Source organism: Argopecten irradians, chromosome 13 (assembly GCF_041381155.1).
Source record: "Argopecten irradians isolate NY chromosome 13, Ai_NY, whole genome shotgun sequence".
In the NCBI taxonomy this organism is placed as follows: Eukaryota; Metazoa; Mollusca; class Bivalvia; order Pectinida; family Pectinidae; genus Argopecten; species Argopecten irradians.
In genome coordinates, this window is record NC_091146.1 from 30,244,301 (window position 1) to 30,264,269 (window position 19,969).

The following is a 19,969-nucleotide window of genomic DNA, read 5'->3' on the forward strand; positions in this document are numbered from 1 at the left end:
TTATATTATATAATTAGTGATTTTTCTTAGCACAATATTAGCAGGATTTGTTTACCTGAAAAATATATTATTACCAGAAGTGGCAAGTTGTACACATGTTATCATACTCGCTGAAAACTTCACTGGTATGAATGTTTTCATTAACGTTTTAATCATAGTGGAAGGGTTAAACATCTTGATTTCTTTTTCGTCTGAGCGTACAAAGTAATGGCGCAATTAGTTTTGCCTTTTTTAGGTCATCTGACCCGAAGGGTCAGGATGACCTATTGTCATCATGCACCGTCCGTCGTCGTGCGCCGTGCGCCGTCCGCCGTCCGCCGTGCGCCGTGCGTAAACTTTTTATTCAAACGACTTCTTCTCAATAACCGGAAGGCCCAGGGTACTCATATTTGGCCTGTAGGTTGCTGGGATGGAGGGCTACCAAGTTTGTTCAAATGAATGACATTGACCTTCATTCAAGGTCACAGGGGTCAACAAGGCTAAAATCTTTAAACAACTTCTTCTCAAAAACCAGAAGGCCCAGGATACTGATATTTGGCCTGTAGGATGCTGGGATGAAGGGCTAACAAGTTTGTTCAAATAAATGACCTTGACCTTCATTCAAGGTCACAGGGGTCAAATAGGCTAAAATCCTTTAAACAACTTTTTGTGAATAACTAAGAGGCCTAGAGACCTGATATTAGGCCTGTGGTATGCTGGGATGAAGGGCTACCAAGTTTGTTCAAATAAATGACCTTGACCTTCATTCAAGGTCACGAGGGTCAAAAAGGCTTAAATCTTTAAACAACTTCTTCTCAAGAACCAGAAGGCCCAGGGTACTGATATTTGGCCTGTAGGATGCTGGGATGAAGGGCTACCAAGTTTGTTCAAATAAATGACCTTGACCTTCATTCAAGGTCACAGGGGTCAAATAGGCTAAAATCCTTTAAACAACTTCTTGTTTATAACTAAGAGGCCTAGAAACCTGATATTAGGCCTGTGGCATGCTAGGATGAAGGGCTACCAAGTTTGAGAAAATAAATGACCTTGACCTTCATTCATTGGTATCGGGTCAAATAGGCTAAAATCTTTAAACGACTTGGTAAAAACTTATTTTTTTAAAGCAACATACAATGGTCCCGTCTACTTTCAAACTACAAGTCCATCAAAGTGTTACATTCACACTGATACTGGTCCCCGATTGGTCAACCAATCAAAAACTTTTTTGCAAACTGATCGTTCGTCGCCGAACTGTGCGGAAATCAAATAGGCCATTGGCTAGGAGGGTCCCACATGCACACCCCCCCCCTCAAACCTCCGAACCAATATTTGTCTTAACCCTTAAGACCCACTGATCACAAATCAATATGTTAACATTGAATAAGTTGGGATGAACTTCCGGTTATGACGTCATTAAGATGGCCGCCATCTCAAATTTCACTAAAAAAACGAAAATTAGTCATAACATTGACATTTTTTAACCGAAGTAGACAAATGAGGTATCAAAATGACCACAACAGAACAATAAAAACATATCGGGACCAAATAATCCAATATATGTAGTGGTTTCTACGCAGGAAATTAAAACATCGGATTTAAATCTCAAAGTGGTGATTTTTCAGCAATTTTTTCATATTTTGCTTGACGCAGAAAAAATGTTTCCCAACAGCAAACTATTACTTCTGATCAGTTTTTTGACCACTTATCAATCAGTTTAAACAACAACAAAAACCAATTTTAACATTCCATAAGTTTCGGTTATTACGTCATCAAGATGGCCGCAATCTCGAATTTCACTAAAAAGTGAAAAATAGTCATAACATTGACATTTTTCAATTGAAGTAGACAAATGAGGTATCAAAATGACCACAATAGAACAAAAAAATACATGTCAGGACCAAATAATCCAATATATTTAGTGAATTGTACGCAGGAAATGAAAAAAAAATAAGATTTTAAGCGCAAAAATGGTGATTTTTCAGCAAATTTATCATATTTTTGCTTGACGCAGCGAAAATGTTTCCCAACACAACAAACTATCATTCGTAATCGGTTATTTGATCTCTTGTCAATCAGAATAAACAACAAAAATATTTTTAGAACTCCAAATCGCTGACACTACAGTTTCCTGATGTATTATAATTTCCTTAAATAGAACATTGACTAATGACGATTTATAAGTAAAAAAATAATGTTAAGTTGACAGAATATTTAGGTGGGACAAGGTAGGGTTTAACATAATCCATTTTCATGTTTGAAATTTTTGAGATTAGCAGCGTCTCAAAAATAATTATTACAGCACAACACCTACTGATAGCGTAACAAAGGGTAACTTAAGCTAATCCTGTGTTTCCCTTAATATCATCAACAGTTTCCAGAACGTTTGTGTCTTTGAAATTAAGCACATTGATTGTTTATTTCCTATGCATAACATAAGCAAAATGTCAAATGGTTACTACAGTGTCACATATTTCTTTCACTGGCTCTTAATGATAACCATTATCATTGTGCGTGCTTTCTCGCTTCACTGCTCTTTCCACTGATGAAGAGACTCGGCATATCTGGTAGCTGGTAGCCAAATCAGAGTAATCGAGATATCAGTATCAAATTCGTCGAACGCCAGAGCGTCGTCTTCAATGTCGATGAGCTGATGTGACACTACATTACCAGTGTTGTTCTAGCCTGTCATCTTTCATAACCCATCCATGGCCAGAGTTCATATCAGGAACAACAGATTAAGAGATGTGGGATTTCCCTCAGATTCTAACATATCGTATATGCTGTTTCAGACTTCTCCGGCATAATGGAAATTACACCAGATACACATTCTTCGAGTGGTGGAATTGGTTCTACTTAGCACAACATTCGTATAAAGTACCATGCATCAATCTTGTGAACTCTCGTGCGACCATAAACGGTACAGGTGATATCCTCGAGGTCATTAATGAGGTCATTAATGTTAAATGTTTTTCATTGGTCTGACTTTTCCCACTCCCTTGAAGGCGCTGGTTTGTGTCACATCTTGTGTATGCGTAAATTTACATGTAAGAGACCATTGAAGACTCTCCAGAAAAAAATTGTCTACAGTGCTTTCCAGACTTGGCAAATAGTGGAACTTCAGTGCAGACCTCATTTATGACCTCAAAGAATCCACCTGTGCCATCTATGGTCACTGAGGGTTCACAAGAATGAAGAATTGTGCTTCATACGAATTAAGGAGAACCAGCAGAACCTTTGCAGAATGTGGATCTGGTGTCTTTTCCGTCATGCCGGGAAAGTCTGGAACATCATATACGATATCTGAATCACTACATGTAGGTTGGAAAAAGGAAGAACTCCAACATCCCTGAAACCGATGTTTCTTATGTTAAGTCTGGCTATGGACGGTTGGCAAGTTAATTAGAACCATGATGGAAACCCGGTAATGTAATGTCACATCAGCTCATCAGCTCATCGCCATCGAAGACAAAGAACTACATTAACCATCTGACATTTCCTTACGTTATACACAGGAAATAACAATGGATGTGCTCATTCTAAAAGGCACAAAACGTTTGGGAAAGTGTCATGGTATTTACGGAATGACAGGCTCACACTAGATTTAATTTGTTACCATATAGCTATTAGTTGGCGTTTTGTTGTAATAATTCAGTTTGAGACGCTACTAGTCTACAAAATTTCGAACATGAAAATGGATTTCTTTGAAGTCCCACATAGATATCCATGACACAGCCAACTTTAAATTCAAATTTGTTAAGATCTAAATCGTTAATAGCCAATGTTATATTCAGGAAATTCTAAGACACCAGGAAACTGTAGTGTTGACGGCTTGGGAAAAAACCCATTACGCATCCGATGATGTTTTGTAAACCAAATGATGATATAACAATAATTCTCTTTTGCATTTCTATATATTTTTGTTATTGATTTTACTGTTTGACAAGAGAGCAAATAACTGAATAAATAATAATTTGTTGTTGGGAAACATTTTTTATTGCGTCAAGCCAAATATGAAACAAGAGGCCCAGAGGGCCTGTATCGCTCACCTGGTTTGCAATGCCAAATAATGTTTTGAATACAGCTTCATTGTTTCTTTCCTGAAAGGAATTTTAATATTAACCTCTAAATCCCCTATTGGGCCCCACCCCTCCTGCCCCCAGGGGGTCAGAGCCAAAATTTATACAAGTTCTGTTCACCTTCCCCAAAGGATGTTTATGGCCAAATTTGGTCAAAATCCAAGCAAAACGCTAGGACAAGTAGCGATTTATAGGATTTACCTTTATTTCCCCTATTGGGCCCCACCCGTTCTGCCCCGGGGGGCCAAAGCCAAAATTTATACAAGTTCTGTCCCCCTTCCCCCAAGGATGTTTCTGGCCAAATTTGGTTACCCATGCAAGCGATGTTTCCTGCCCCCGGAGGGTCAGAGCCAAAATTTATACAACTTCTGTTCTCTTACCCCAAGGATGTTTATGGCCAAATTTGGTTACAATCCATGTAGAACTCTAGGACAAGTACCGATTTATAGGATTTACCTATAATTCCCCTATAGGGCCCCGCCCCTCCTGCCCCCCGGGACCAGAGTCATAATTTATACAAACTCAGTTCTTATTCTCCCAAGAATATTTCTGGCCAAATTTGGTTACATTCCATGCAGAACTCTATGACTAGTAGCGATTTAAAGGATTTACCTCTATTTCCCCTTTTTGGCCCCACCCCTCCAACCCCCGAGGGGCCAGAGCCAAATTTTATACAAGTTCTGTTCCCCTTCCCCCAAGGATGTTTCTGGCCAAATTTGGTTACAATCCATGTAGAACTCTATGACTAGTAGCGATTTAAAGGATTTACCTCTATTTCCCCTATTGGGCCCCACCCCTCCTGCCCCCGGGGGGTCAGAGCCAAAATTTATACAAGTTGTGTTCCCCTTCCTCCAAGGATGTTTGTAGCCAAATTTGGTTACAATTCATGTTGAACTCTATGACTAGTAGCGATTTAAAGGATTTACCTCTATTTCCCCTATTGGGCCTCGCCCCTCCTGCCCCTGGGGGATCAGAGCCAAAATTTATACAAGTTCTGTTCCCCCTCCCCCAAGGATGTTTGTGGCCAAATTTGGTTACCTTCCATTCAGAACTCTATGACTAGTAGCAATTTAAAGGATTTACCTCTATTTCCCCTATTGGGCCCCGCCCCTCCTGCCCCTGGGGGATCAGAGCCAAAATTTATACAAGTTCTGTTCCCCCTCCCCCAAGGATGTTTGTGGCCAAATTTGGTTACAATCCATGCAGAACTCTAAGACAAGTAGCGATTTATAGGATTTACCTCTATTTCCCCTATTGGGCCCCGCCCCTCCTGCCCCTGGGGGACCAGAGCCAAAATTTATATAAGTTCTGTTCCCCCTCCCCCAAGGATGCTTGTGGCCAAATTTGGTTACAATCCATGCAGAACTCTATGACTAGTAGCGATTTAAAGGAAATGTTGACGGACAGACGGACGACGGACGGACGGACGGACGGACGACGGACGACGGACGACGGACGCCGCGCCATGACATAAGCTCACCGGCCCTTCGGGCCAGGTGAGCTAAAAATTGCTGAAAATTTACCATTTTTGAGCTTAAAATCTGATTTTTTCGATTCCTGCGTACAATTCACTATACATATGTATATATATTGAATAAGTTGGTCCTGATATGTATTTGCTGTTCTCTTGTGGTCATTTTGATACCTCATTTGTCTACTTCGGTTGAAAAATGTCAATGTTATGACTATTTTTCAATAATTCAATGTTGCTTGTTACGAGCATTTCCATTGGCTTAAAAATTTACTTTATCAGCCCATAAAGGAAAAAATGACGTCGCCGTTTGTAACGTCGCTTCTGATTGGCTGAGATGACGGCGTAATAATTTCATAGACAAAAGAGTCCCAAAATGAATTTTAAATGTTGAAGAGATTATCTTTAGTAAATTGAATTATAAGGATTAATTTGAATAGATTTTTTATGTTATGGAGATATAACATAAAAATCTGAGTGTACTCTCATCATAAACCGCTTCGCGGTTTATTTAGAGTACACTCAGATTTTTGTGTTATATCTCCATAACATAAAAATCTATTCAAGTTAATCCTTAATTTTTAGTGAAATTCGAGATGGCGGCCATCTTGATGACGTCATAACTGGAAGTTCATCCCATCTTATGCATAATCGGTCTGACCGTCTAATTTCGCACAACTAAGGTTCTCCCGGCTAAATTCGTAGAATTCTAAATCTATATTTACATGTACCTACTTTTGGTTTCAAATAAATGATTTATTTTTTGAAATAAAAGTAGTGTTTTATTATTATATCATAATAAAATTGATTAATATCGCATCATATAATAGTAAATACGTTCGTTTTTGTTGTAATTTCAGTCAACAACTAACAACAAAAAATATGTTGTCAATATGTGGTCATAATACAATAACAAATTAAAGCAATCATAGCGAAATCATCCTCGATACTCTACAGGGGTTCCGATCAGATACGAAGGCAGCCTACAACTCTGTAACATACTGTATGCCGAAGCCATTTTCTAGAATGCAAACACACACACACCCTCACCATCACACACACACACACCACGTAAATCATGTTTACCGCTAATTGTATGATTTTTACCGATTTTTGTGTAAATTCTGCAATCTTCTAGGTGTTTCCGGAGTTATCGTTCTTGTACACATAGTGTAGAACTGATTTTCCGGAACTCAAAATTCCTTTTGGTTAAAAATTAGACAATGCGAGGGAGATGTACCGGAAGTAGCGACAAAGGGATGCTGAACTCTGCTGGAAAGTTTACTTTTTGTTGTGGCAGTTTTGTTGTGGCGGTGTTTCTCGGTACATGATCGAAGTGTTGGGTAAGATATTTATTTGGCTTTTTGATCTCTTTTGTTTAGACTTTGAAAGCAGAAGTAACTAACTGGCGAAGTGTACAGTTAGTACATGTGTTGTGATACGACTGTAACCGTCACGTCTCAACTAGACTGGCCACCAGACCCTAAGTTGTTGATAAGACTTTCTCAGCAGAATTCTTTACTAGATTATCTCCCCCTAGTTAATCAGTGCATGTAGTAGAGACAAAAATAATCAAGCCAAATTTTAGTGATTTTTTTAATATTCTAGAGACAGGTGGCCAGTCTACGTCTCAACATTAAAGCTCGACAACGTAACACGACCGTATAAACCAGGTCGGGGGGAATCACAAACTTACTTATTATACGTAAACTAGTCCAATAAGAGTATGAGTATGGATTTGTTACTAAAAATAGCCTAAATCATATACACACATAGACAAATAGCTGCCACCAATGACTTATTCAAACATCCTCCCGGTGGCTACAGTACAAAGCACTAATTAGAGGCACATATCCTAAAACTAATCCAATAATATTAGATCTCGATATTGAGAAAATTCTGATGTGCAATATCGAGATCTAATGCCCGAACCCTATACGAGTCTTCGCAAGTTCCGCCCTCGAATTAGAGCGGAACTTTGACGCTTAATTACCAAGTGAAAAACTTACCAGAATGTCAAAAAAACATGTATAGCGTGAATCAGTAGTTATCCATGAACACATCCTGGTATAAGAATATGTATGACATAACATTAATCCACGGAATAATCACACATTTAAGAGCTGACCCATAGCATCGCTGTATAATCTAGGTTAATTCCTATTCAAATTTTCGTCACTTCCGGTTTATCAAATTATAGTACGGTGTATAAAATGGAAAGATAATATTAATAGTGGTAACCAAGGTTGTTTATATGCACGAAAACAAGTATTTTTTGGCGAGGATCACCTCGCCATTGTGATAGTGGTTGCAAAATTCTCTTTCAGTCAATTTCCTCAATTTGATTGGCTTAGAACTTGCTCGCAGATACTAGCGCTCCTAACGGCAGTGTATTCAACAACTTTGATTTTAACGGGAATTTTAAATAGCAAATTTTGAATATGAAAGTTACTGAAATAAGAGTATCTGTAATGTTGAAATAGGAGAAGTAGATAACTGCTTTCATATCCTTACCATATACACTATCCAAATGATCTTAGGTTGGAAAATTTTCACTTGAATTGTTTACAATGTATCTAGACTTTCCGTCCCGAAAATGTTGTTAACAATGCATGAAGACGTTTCGTCCCGAAAATGCTTCGCTTCGCCCCACGCGTTTTGCCCCTACTAGTGACAATTATCCCGCAACGGAAAAAATGAAATCAATGTTTCACCTCAAACATAAAATTTTTTACAATAATGATTTTTGTAATTTGAATCATATTAGTTCGGGAGCAAATAAATCTCAGGACGAAATGGAGATTTGTTTATCACGGCTGCGCTATGCCACATGTACGTGTAAATCCACAATGGAAGAAAGACAACTCTAAGAAAATTTAGGATAAACTTTGTAAACTGATCAAATAGCGCGTGAGAGACGATGAACATTTTCTAAATGTCCAAGCTGGCGTAATCTTCCAACTTACGGCAGTTAATAAGGTATGAATATATTTACCACATCCATAATTATCGATAATTTTATAAGCACATGTATACATTATCAGATTATATATACATATTAAAGCACGTATAGAGGTTGTCACTAAAAACATTTTAGCCACTTTCATCACATGTAGGCCTACAGGAGCTTGACGTTCTGATAATATATATAACGTATTTTTGGTCCGAATGACAAAAATCATACATAAAATGTTCGTATAACTCGAAGTGAGATTTTTTTGGACTACTTCATTTGTAGATCGATGAAAATGCCGATTTCTTTTTCATAATTCTTCCGTAGAACGGCACTTAAAAAGCTGTTTCAATCTACAACAAACGTGGAGAAAACGGTTAAATGTTTAGCAATTATCCTGAGTTATATTTTATCAACAATCATCAGAGATTAGTAATTAAAACTTACATAAACATACTCCTGATTCTCACTTGCATTTTATGTGTGATCACTCGAGCGGAACTAATCTCTACCACCTGGCACAGTCTTACAAAGGGGTGTTCTCTTAACGCCAACATATTTATCAACAACAGGTAGGTGTTGTTTTAGGAAACAATAGGAAGGCAATTATATACTGTTTCATATAAGCTGTCTTTATTTTCACCTGTAAAGTCACTTGAGATTTACCTGTATTTCAATCAGTATCATAGGTAACATTGGTGGGTTTTGGATAAAAATTCCTTCATTACGTATTATATACAACGTAAATTATTAATCAAAGATAATCGGTGCTTTAATATGCTAAGAATTAATATGGAGCTACATGTGGATTATTAAGAACGATGCATTTTGAGTTCCAGGTGAAATATTTTTTTACAAATCATATCTCAATTTTATCAGAAAAACAGGTTTCTTGATCAGTGTATATTCTAATGTAACAGTATTCTGTTTTGACATAGGAGTTCCAGTAGGGCTACATTCTTAGCCAACTTTCATTTCTTGTGACCGTGCATAGTTGCGCATGATTTCTCTTATCGCATAGACGTACACCGTGAAGTATTTGGTTAGAAAATGAGTGGAGAAAAACAATATCACAAAAGTTTAAATTAATATTGTCGGAAATTTTGACCTGTTGATTATAGTTTAAGTTGGTAATCTATTGAAGCCGACACAAATACACATTATGATGTTTTATAAACATTGGTAATAATATATCATTGGGGTTTAATGCTCTATATGTATTTTTGATACAAAATATTTTTAGAAGTCACTTAATAATGTAAAAATACTAAATGAAATGAGATTGAAGACTGTTACTTAGGGTCTTAACCATATTCATTTTAATACACATTATAGATGTTAATGTTGCAATACTGGCAAAATTATTTCAAGTCCATATGTTGAAGGTCTTGTAATTCTCAAGATGTTGCAAACTTTTAGTGCTCAGAATACCGAATTAACAGTTTTCTAATTTTATCTGTTTAAAGATTATAGTACATATACCAATTTGTATCTAGTAACAATGTTTGACCGAAATTCAACCATAGGAAAGAAATTTATATGTTATTTCTAACATGCACAAAAATATATAATTTTACTGCGCTGTTAACGGACAACAGTTTAATTATTGGGTGCTCTTTTGCTATAATGATATACAAATGTACATGTACATTTACATTATAATGTAACATCACGCTGATCTAGAAATACCATCTTAGGATAAGAAAGCAGGAAAATTATATAATTATGATAAATGATGCATCCTAATGCAACTTTCAAAATATATTGTATGTTCTGTTAACTTAAAAAGGTCAGTCAAGTACAAGTAAAATTTGGAAATCATATTTGACATAAATTCACTTACTCTTTGGTAGGTTATTAACGCAGATGTTACATGTACATGTACTATATATATGTATATAAGGTCACTTAACAGACATATATGGAAGACCTTGTGGAAATATATCACTTTTCAACAGGCAAAAGGCTTATATTATTTCAAACTTTTAATCAAATTAGTGTTACACTAAGTTGAAACTGGATAATTCCTTTTTGGATTTTTTCTTTGATATTACTGAATGGTAAAGTTACTGCCATGTGAAATAAGTTTCAAAGAATTTTGCTTGATTTTAGTATCAATCTATTGAAAATCTAATGAGATTTATACCAGAGACTTTAGATATATCAAGGAAATCTTTAAAATTCTTGAAATAAAATCATTGTGAATTTAATTTAATTTCATTCATAGATTCTATTGTTATATTTTCATAGATATTAACAGAAACATATATTATGTATATATGTATCTGATATTAAATATGAACACTTATTGAAATGAAAATTAATCAATATACACTTAGATAAGTATCCTGTGGCATTGGGTCTGCCTTTAGGAAAAAGACTATAACCACTGTCACAACAAACTACCCTACAGCTAAATCCAAAATGTTGGCATTCAGAGATACACCCCTTACAAATGCAATCACACAAAAGCCTACACGATCACTGTTTTTAGTGCGATTACATCTTTGAGTATGAACAATACTAGTTCTTTGAACTTTTTACTCGGCAAAATAAACTTATCACCGTGCCCATGCACACATGCATATGCATGTACTTATACTTCTGTGTGCACATTATCAGATACATTATATGACAACTGCTGTATTACAATCAATTTATGAAGGACAAAACTCCAAAGAACAGGAGGACTAAAGAACAACAGAAAATAAATTTCAATAATATTTACTCTAAACTGGTATTGTGATTTATAAAAAAAAAAGTTTAATTATATGATATTAGCCTTTTCGGTAATTACTCTGTTAATACATTTATTGTTTTCTTATGTTTTACAGAATGTCTACATGCAAGTATCATTTCAATTGGAACCAGTCCAGGAGAAAAAATGTGTGAACAAAATGAAAGAAATCATTTTCAACTGTGGTAGCTTAATACTGTAATAGTTTTTGATATGAAAATAATTACTATCATCATATTCAAATTCCATATATATAATACATTTAATGTTGTAAACATTTTTGATCCAAATAATTACCATCATTATCTTTATTCCATATATACAATACACATTAGTGTTGTGATTTGTGAATTTTACTTTAATATGCATATACTTAGTATTTGTTTATTTTCTATGACATCTACATGCTTGAAATAAAAAGAATAAATAAAACATTAAATTTATAACACATTATGACATTAGTTGTTAATATTTTTAGAAAACATATTAAGATTATTGTTAATAATACACTAATCATCATCTTCGGCATACTTTATTCAAAATAAATTAGAAATTAATTTGCATAACACAGGTTGTCTTATGTTTTCCCTCCTTGACTATCAATCTTCTCTGATCACTCTGAAAATGGTGATTTTACCTTTTTCGGTCGCCACATGAACTGCCTTAAATCAATTATATCCAATGCAATGAGACAACTGCATTTATTATAACGCTGTAAGGCAATTCTGCAAGATCAGCTTACATTGTTAATTTACATTGAACATATACATGCACAGTATGGTACCTTATTTATATCTCCTTTCCTGTTTTCAATATACCTTGATGACTTGGAATCTTATCTGGCGGAAAAAGAATGTTAATTGTCGGACAACTATTGACAAATTATTTACAGATAATATTGAAATGTATCCCAAACTTTTATCATTTTATATGGCGATGACACTGTTCTACAACAAATGTTAAACGGATTTGAATAATATTGCATTACATTATTGCATTACATGGAAATTATAATCTAATATATCAGAAAGATAAAAGTTGTAATATTCTCAAAACGTAAATTGGCCCAACAACACCAGTTTACGTTATGGGATATAGAATTATTTTGATAAGAAGGGTATATATATCTATGTATATTTTTAGGTCATCTGACCCGAAGGGTCAGGATGACCTATAGTCGTCATGTTTCGTCCGTCGTCGTGCGCCGTCCGCCATCCGCCATGCGTTAACTTTTCACATTTTGAACTTCTTCTCAAGTTTGACCAGTGGGATTGAGCTGAAACTTACCTGAAATGATCCTGAGATGGTCCCGACAAAGTGTTGTTATTTTTCGGGTTGATCCGAAATCCAAGATGGCCGCCACAGCCGCCATCTTGAAAACACATTTTGAACTTCTTCTCAAGTTCTACCGGTGCGATTTGGCTGAAACTTGCATGAAATGATCCTGACATGGTCCCGACAAAGTGTTGTTATTTTTCGGGTCGATCCGAAATCCAAGATGGCCGCCACAGCGGCCATCTTGAAAACACATTTTGAACTTCTTCTCAAGTTCTACCGGTGCGATTTGGCTGAAACTTGCATGAAATGATCCTGACATGGTCCCGACAAAGTGTTGTTATTTTTCGGGTCGATCCGAAATCCAAGATGGCCGCACATCCGCCATCTTGAAAACACATTTTGAACTTCTTCTCAAGTTCTACCGGTGCGATTTGGCTGAAACTTGCATGAAATGATCCTGACATGGTCCCGACAAAGTGTTGTTATTTTTCGGGTCGATCCGAAATCCAAGATGGCCGCCACACACGCCATCTTGAAAACACATTTTGAACTTCTTCTCAAGTTCTACCAGTGGGATTTGGCTGAAACTTGCATGAAATGATCCTGACATGGTCCCGACAAAGTGTTGTTATTTTTCGGGTCGATCCGAAATCCAAGATGGCCGTCACATCCGCCATCTTGAAAACACATTTTTGAAACTTCTTCTCAAGTTCTACCGGTGCGATTTGGCTGAAACTTGCATGAAATGATCCTGACATGGTCCCGACAAAGTGATGTTATTTTTCGGGTCGATCCGAAATCCAAGATGGCCGCCACAGCCGCCATCTTGAAAACACATTTTGAACTTCTTCTCAAGTTCTACCGGTGCAATTTGGCTGAAACTTGCATGAAATGATCCTGACATGGTCCCGACAAAGTGTTGTTATTTTTCGGGTCGATCCGAAATCCAAGATGGCCACCACAGCTGCCATCTTGAAAACACATTTTGAACTTCTTCTCAAGTTCTACCAATGGGATTTGGCTGAAACTTGCATGAAATGATCCTGACATGGTCCTGACAAAGTGTTGTTATTTTTTGGGTCAATCAGAAATCCAAGATGGCCGCCTCAGCCGCCATCTTGAAAACACATTTTGAACTTCTTCTCAAGTTCTACCGGTGCAATTTGGCTGAAACTTGCATGAAATGATCCTGAGATGGTCCTGACAAAGTGTTGTTATTTTTCGGGTCGATCGGAAATCCAAGATGGCCGTCACAGCCGCCATCTTGAAAACACATTTTGAACTTCTTCTCAAGTTCTACCGAAGGGATTTGGCTGAAACTTGCATGAAATGATCCTGACATGGTCTCGACAAAGTATTGTTACATCTGTGGTTGATCCCAAATCGAAGATGACTACCATGACACTATATCTAATTAATTTCCTATATGTTAAGGCCCTTGGGCCTCTTGTTTGAAATAAAATTTGTTGAAAGATATTGAAAACGATCCTGACATGATCCTGACAAAGTGACACCATATATAATTAATTTTACTATTGTCAAGGTAGTCAGATGACCGTTAAGGCCCTTTGGGCCTCTTGTTTAACATTAATGGTAGCGTTTTTAAAGAAAAGGAAAAAACTGCTGAACAAACAATTTAAATCAGTGTCTACTATTTTTAAGAAACAAAGGAATGTATCCCTTCCTGTTGATTTTAAACTGAAAATATTTTAGTCACTTGTAATGCCAGTTTTATTATACTCATCAGAAGTATGGGGATTTGAAAATACAAATATTGTAGAAAAAATCATTTGTAATTTCCTCAAGTTAAAAAAGTGTATAAAACAATTCATGGTTTATGGCGAGCTAACAAGATACCCAATTGATATTGGAATAAAATGTAGAATGATTACTTTTTGGCATAATGTATACTTAACATGAAAATAGACCCAGACGTTTTTAGCTCGCCTATTTGAAGAATAGGGGGAGCTAATGTTGTCACCCCCCGGCGTCGGCGTCAGCGTTGGCGTCCCATTTCACGTTAAAGTTTTTGAGCAAGCTTCTGTTTCGTCAATTGTTTAAGCTTAAGTCATCATAAATGTTTCTGATTTTATTTTCCTAATGTGTATGGATGCTGAACGTGATAATACAACCAATTTTGGGCCCTTTAGGGGTTTTTTGAGTCTGTTAATTTGTCATATTTCACGTTAAAGTTTTTGAGCAAGTTTCTATTTTGTCTATTGTTTAAGCTTAAGTCATCATAAATGTTTATGATTTTATTTTCCTAATGTGTATGGATGCTGAACGTGATAATACAACCAATTTGGGGCCCTTTATGTTTTTTTTTAGTCTGTTAATTTGTCATATTTCCATGTTTAAATAGTAAATACTTGAACAACAACTTCTTCTGAATAGGCGAGCTTTGCTGTTCTCCGACAGCTCTTGTTTAAATGGCTGTAAGATGTTTAAGATATTTTATCAGAGCTAGTTTAAATCATGTTTGGATATATCAATCAACTTGCTGTTTTACAAAAGACTAATTACAAAAACTTGTTAAAAGTAGACCAATTGACCAGTTTATTCAGAAATGGTATGACATATATTGATAAGTCTTCTTGAGGACTGACATATTCTATATTTAAGACATTTTGGCATAGAAAAAATATGCCTCTTGTCTGTCTCTGCTGCAAAACAATACTTGTTAACTGATACTTTGGTCCCAGAGGAACTTAATGAGAATAGCAATTCAGAATGGATATTTTAATTGACATCAAATTAACAAGGAAAAGGTTAAAGATGCTATAAAGTCATTTGGCATATAACACCATAGGAAATATTAGAATGGGCTCCTAAGAGTTTAGTATATGTTTCTTATTTAACACCTTGGTGTCCAAGGAATCCTCAAAAGTCCAAACTGGAAGGAACACTAGCAAACTTTATTTCTTATTGTCCAAAAAAATGTTGACTTTAGAAATATATCCTCCAATCATTGAGACCGAGCCATTTAGTACTTTCAGTACTTTGATTATTAGTTCTGATTGATTTTTGAAATATTTAAATAAATTAATGCATTTTAGTCGAAATACTGCAAAATATTTCATAGATAATGATACTTTTACTTTCCGTCACCATTCCGTAATTTGTAACAACCGAGTAAAAATGGCGACCGGGTAGACTTACAAATAGTGGTGGGGGTATAGAAATGTCTAAATTCGGTATAACAGTGCAATAGTGACGTTTTGAATTTTGGATTTAACATGATTTGGGATAATTCTTTCAGGATATAAAAGGTTAGTGTAAACACAACTTGAAATTTTGAATTTATATTGAGCCCATTTCTGCGCCGTGTGAATCCTGTCTCGATTGTTAGAGGTTAGACACGACGTAATGATCAAAAGTGTCTCGTCGTGCTATACCTCTAACATTGTTGGAGTAATCCTAAAACCAGAACTTGAAGACCTAAACCCCACTCCCTAGGCCTAAACTCTATCATATTTTTATGTTATAACTATAAACTAAAAAAAATAAATAACCACCTTTACAATCACTGTAAATAATTTCACTCCACACAATATAATCGATATCATCGTTATCAATTTAATACATACACAAGCTAATGGTTTTCCCCAACCTATAAATTCTAAAATATACTCGTCAGGTACCAATTCTCACCATTGCTTGTGTATCTGTATGATTTTTATGCAATTTTATGTCAATAAAGTCATCATCTGATAGAATATACTACCATGCTGATTTCAGACATCGCAAAAGTTGAAAAAAATGGCCGGACATTCGGACCGGCAATGACTGTGAGTAAAGCTGGACCAAACAAGATTTTGCTGGACCAAACATTAATGTGAATATTTGAAGGAAACATAACCTCCTGCTATTAGTGTCCAGGCAGCTGCTTACATGATTATCTTGTGCAGTTTGAATTCTACATTCCTTTTGCCAGGTTTACCTACATTATACTTTAGACTTCTAGTACTCAATAATTACCGGACCAGATTCAAAATAGGTGGTTCGCTCAATTTTTTTCCGGACATGTCCGTCGGAGCGGCACATTTCACGATGTCTGTGATTTCCAGGAAAATTATCTGAAAATTTGTGTGCGATCATACAAATATACATGTAATAGCGAAAATTGGTAGGAAAACTTGTATATTAGACATCAATCAGCGTTCATTCAGCGTGCAATGACATAAGTATTAGGTACCTTATATTAAAAATACAATTTCCATAGGTTCACGTTCATATTTCGTTATAGAATGAATAATCACTCCGTTCTCGGCAGGGTATAAATTCCACCCCATTACCAATAGCCAAGTGTTGCAAGCCCCGATGTGATCCACATCGGGCATTTTTAGGCTGATAAAAATATATTTTTTTCGGATAAAATCCTTATGTAACTGTATTGTTCTGGCAACAACTATGATCAATATTCAATTCACAAACCTTTAGATTATGATATAATGTTTCATAAAAAATTAGCGGTAAAATGCAAGGCAAACACAGCACACATGTAATGCTGTTTAAATACGCCGCCATGTGTGTTTTACCTGAGAAACAGTGACAAATGACCCACATACTCCACAAGTTAAAGTGAACAGTCGGGCAAGGATGGCTAAAGTCGGTAAAAATGGTGTAAATGTATCCAGTATAATTTCTTATGAAAAATGGAAAAATAAAATCTCTCGTCAAAATCTGTCTGCGTACGAAGAAATTAATTTAAAGTATGGGAATTCTAAAACGTCCTCCCGGCTCACTATGTCCGTGGTTACATTTCCACACAGCCTCACTTTTCTTTTCTTTACTTAAATGGTCCAGAACTGGGAAACTAAGCAGAACTTGACCTTCGTATTAATATGTGAGAGAACTTTTGGAAGGCCAATGAACCCATTTAGACTGGTTTTCTTTGCCCGACTATTCACTTTAAATGTTTTGAATAAACATTTTGAAACTGAACAAATTAATTATCATTTGGAATTTACCCAAAAAGAATTTTTTTAAATTCAAGTAAAAACATTATATTTCTGTCGTAAAAATATGTAGGTCGTTCCATATATGGTAATATTGCCATATGGAGCACAGGGCTTTCTAACGAGAAGCATCATAGCACCAAGGTGAATTTAAGGGGACAATTCAGTGAAGCTAATTCTGTTACATAACCACAAAGCTAAATACGACATAAAAGTATTGTTCTACATTTCTTATGAAAACATATACAAATGACAAATTTCACGACATTGTTAAGTATTTTGATTGATACAGTTGCAATTCCAATCGTTGATCAATACGATTATAAACAGGTACAACATATACGCTGCACCCATAGTCACGCAGGGTTAAATAAATGTAAATATATAACCACAAGGAGTTGATGAAATTATTTTTAGAACATTCATATGCATCGATATCTTATAAGGTAAACACACTACTGTAAGAGTGATATGAGTAGTTCTAGACAAAAATTTTCTTTACTACACTGGCAATGGCCAGGGTTCGGCATACAAGACATCCCGAAACACTATATATGTGACGGCGACTGACAAAATGGGCCCAATGAGGAAAAAATCACATTTTCATTTTTTCACATTTTTATTTACTTCATGGTGTGTAAATCACGTTTACAAAATATTAAAGCCGTAGGATAAAGCATTTAAGAGCTATGCGACTTTGAATGAGGCACCATGTAGATTCATTAATGACAAAATTAGCGACGTCAAATCATCACGTCATGGACATCGACGTCATGTCACAAGGCTGCAATGACGTTACATAAAACATACAGGGTGCATATGACTATTAGGTTTTGACTGGTCTTTAAACACCTGTAATTTATATTAAAAAGTTTAGCTCGATCATTTGGTGTGTTACATGAAACTACACCGGTACATTGTCCCGTTCTATCAAAATACAAGATATCTGTGACACGTACATGTAACAATCTAATTCTACGATGTGACGGGGGTGAAACACTGCGTTGCTATGTGTAACAAAATATTTTCGCGTGTTAATTTTAGTTCATGGTTTGGAATTTTAAATGTTTTCGTTGGTTAGAGGATATTCATGGTTCGACAATGATACCATTAATAAATCTGAAATCACTAGGATTGATTGCACTTTTAGCTCACTTTATAAATAAAATTGGCTTCTGGTCCCCGGGGGGCAGGAGGGTCAATACGTGAGATTGAACGATAGAGTAAATTTCTTTAAATCGCTACTAGTCATAGATTTTGCATGGATTGTAACATATTTTCCCACAAACATCCTTGGGTACATAAGGGCACTTTTTAAATTTTTGGCTCTGACAGATGGGGCAGGAGCCTTTCTGATATGGCCATTTGTTAGGGGAAAAAAGGTTAAATCCTAAAAAACATTTTCTATTGTACTGAAATCCTAGAGTTCATGCATGGAATTTAAACCCTTCATTTGGCCAAGTTGTCATCCTACTTTGGAAGGTCACTCAGAAACTTGTGATTTATGCATTTTGGGCTCTGATCGGTAAACTCCGGGGGGAGGAGGGGGGGGCCAATAGGGGAAATAGAGGTAAATCCTCAAGATATATCCTTGTAAAGTTCGCTCAACTATGTCCTGGAATAGAAACTTGTATAAATTTTGGCTCCATTCTGGTCCAAACGGCGGGCAGGAGGGGCGGGCGCAATAGGGTGAAATAGAGGTAAATCCTTTAAATCGCTACTAGTCATAGAGTTCGCATGGATTGTAACCAAATTTGGCCACAAACATTCTTGGGGGAAGGGGAACAGAACTTGTATAAATTTTGGCTCTGACCCCGGACGGGGCTGGAGGGGCGGGGCCAAATATGGGAAATAAAGGTAAATCCGTTAAATCGCTACTAGTCATAGAGTTCCGCATGTAAAATTGTAACCCAAAATTTGGCAACAAACATTTTGAAAAGCATAAAGAACTTGTATAAATTTTGGCAAGTGCTTATGGTATTGACACACCCCCTGGGATAACCAAATGTCAGGCTTAACAGGACAATTCACTAAGGGGTGGTAAATACCAAGAAGGGATATAGATTAAAAATGAATTAAAATTCCTTTATGAAAAGATAACAAATAAAAACTTGACTAAAATTCAGAACATTTTTAACTAAAATCATTACAACCCAGAATTCACGATAGTTTCATTTCACCCTCGTTGATCAATATGATGTTGTCAATTGCCCGCCATGATACAAGCCAAAATCAAACTAAAACTATTGACACTACTTGAATTCGTTTCCTTCCCATTTTGAACTTTTGTACAATGAAATAAATTCCAGAATTTGTACGTAATGTAGAATAACGGATTTTCAAAGGGCTTAATCGCCTGATGCGATATTGTCGGATCACCTGTCACATCAATTCAAAACGATATTTCGTCCCAGTATACATAAACAATTAGCTTTATTGTGCTCTTTGGGCGAGATGACTAACCTAAACCAGAATAATTTTGACAGTATTTTTTAGCTCACCTAGCCCGAAGGGCCG

The 19,969-nt window shown here is 36.1% G+C and overlaps 1 protein-coding gene across 2 annotated transcripts in view; it reads left to right on the forward strand.

The window, feature by feature from the left end:
* LOC138305442 (uncharacterized) overlaps window positions 1-19,969 on the forward strand; it is a 66,535-nt gene that overhangs the window by 24,787 nt on the left and 21,779 nt on the right. The gene's annotated exons all lie outside the window — the stretch shown is intronic.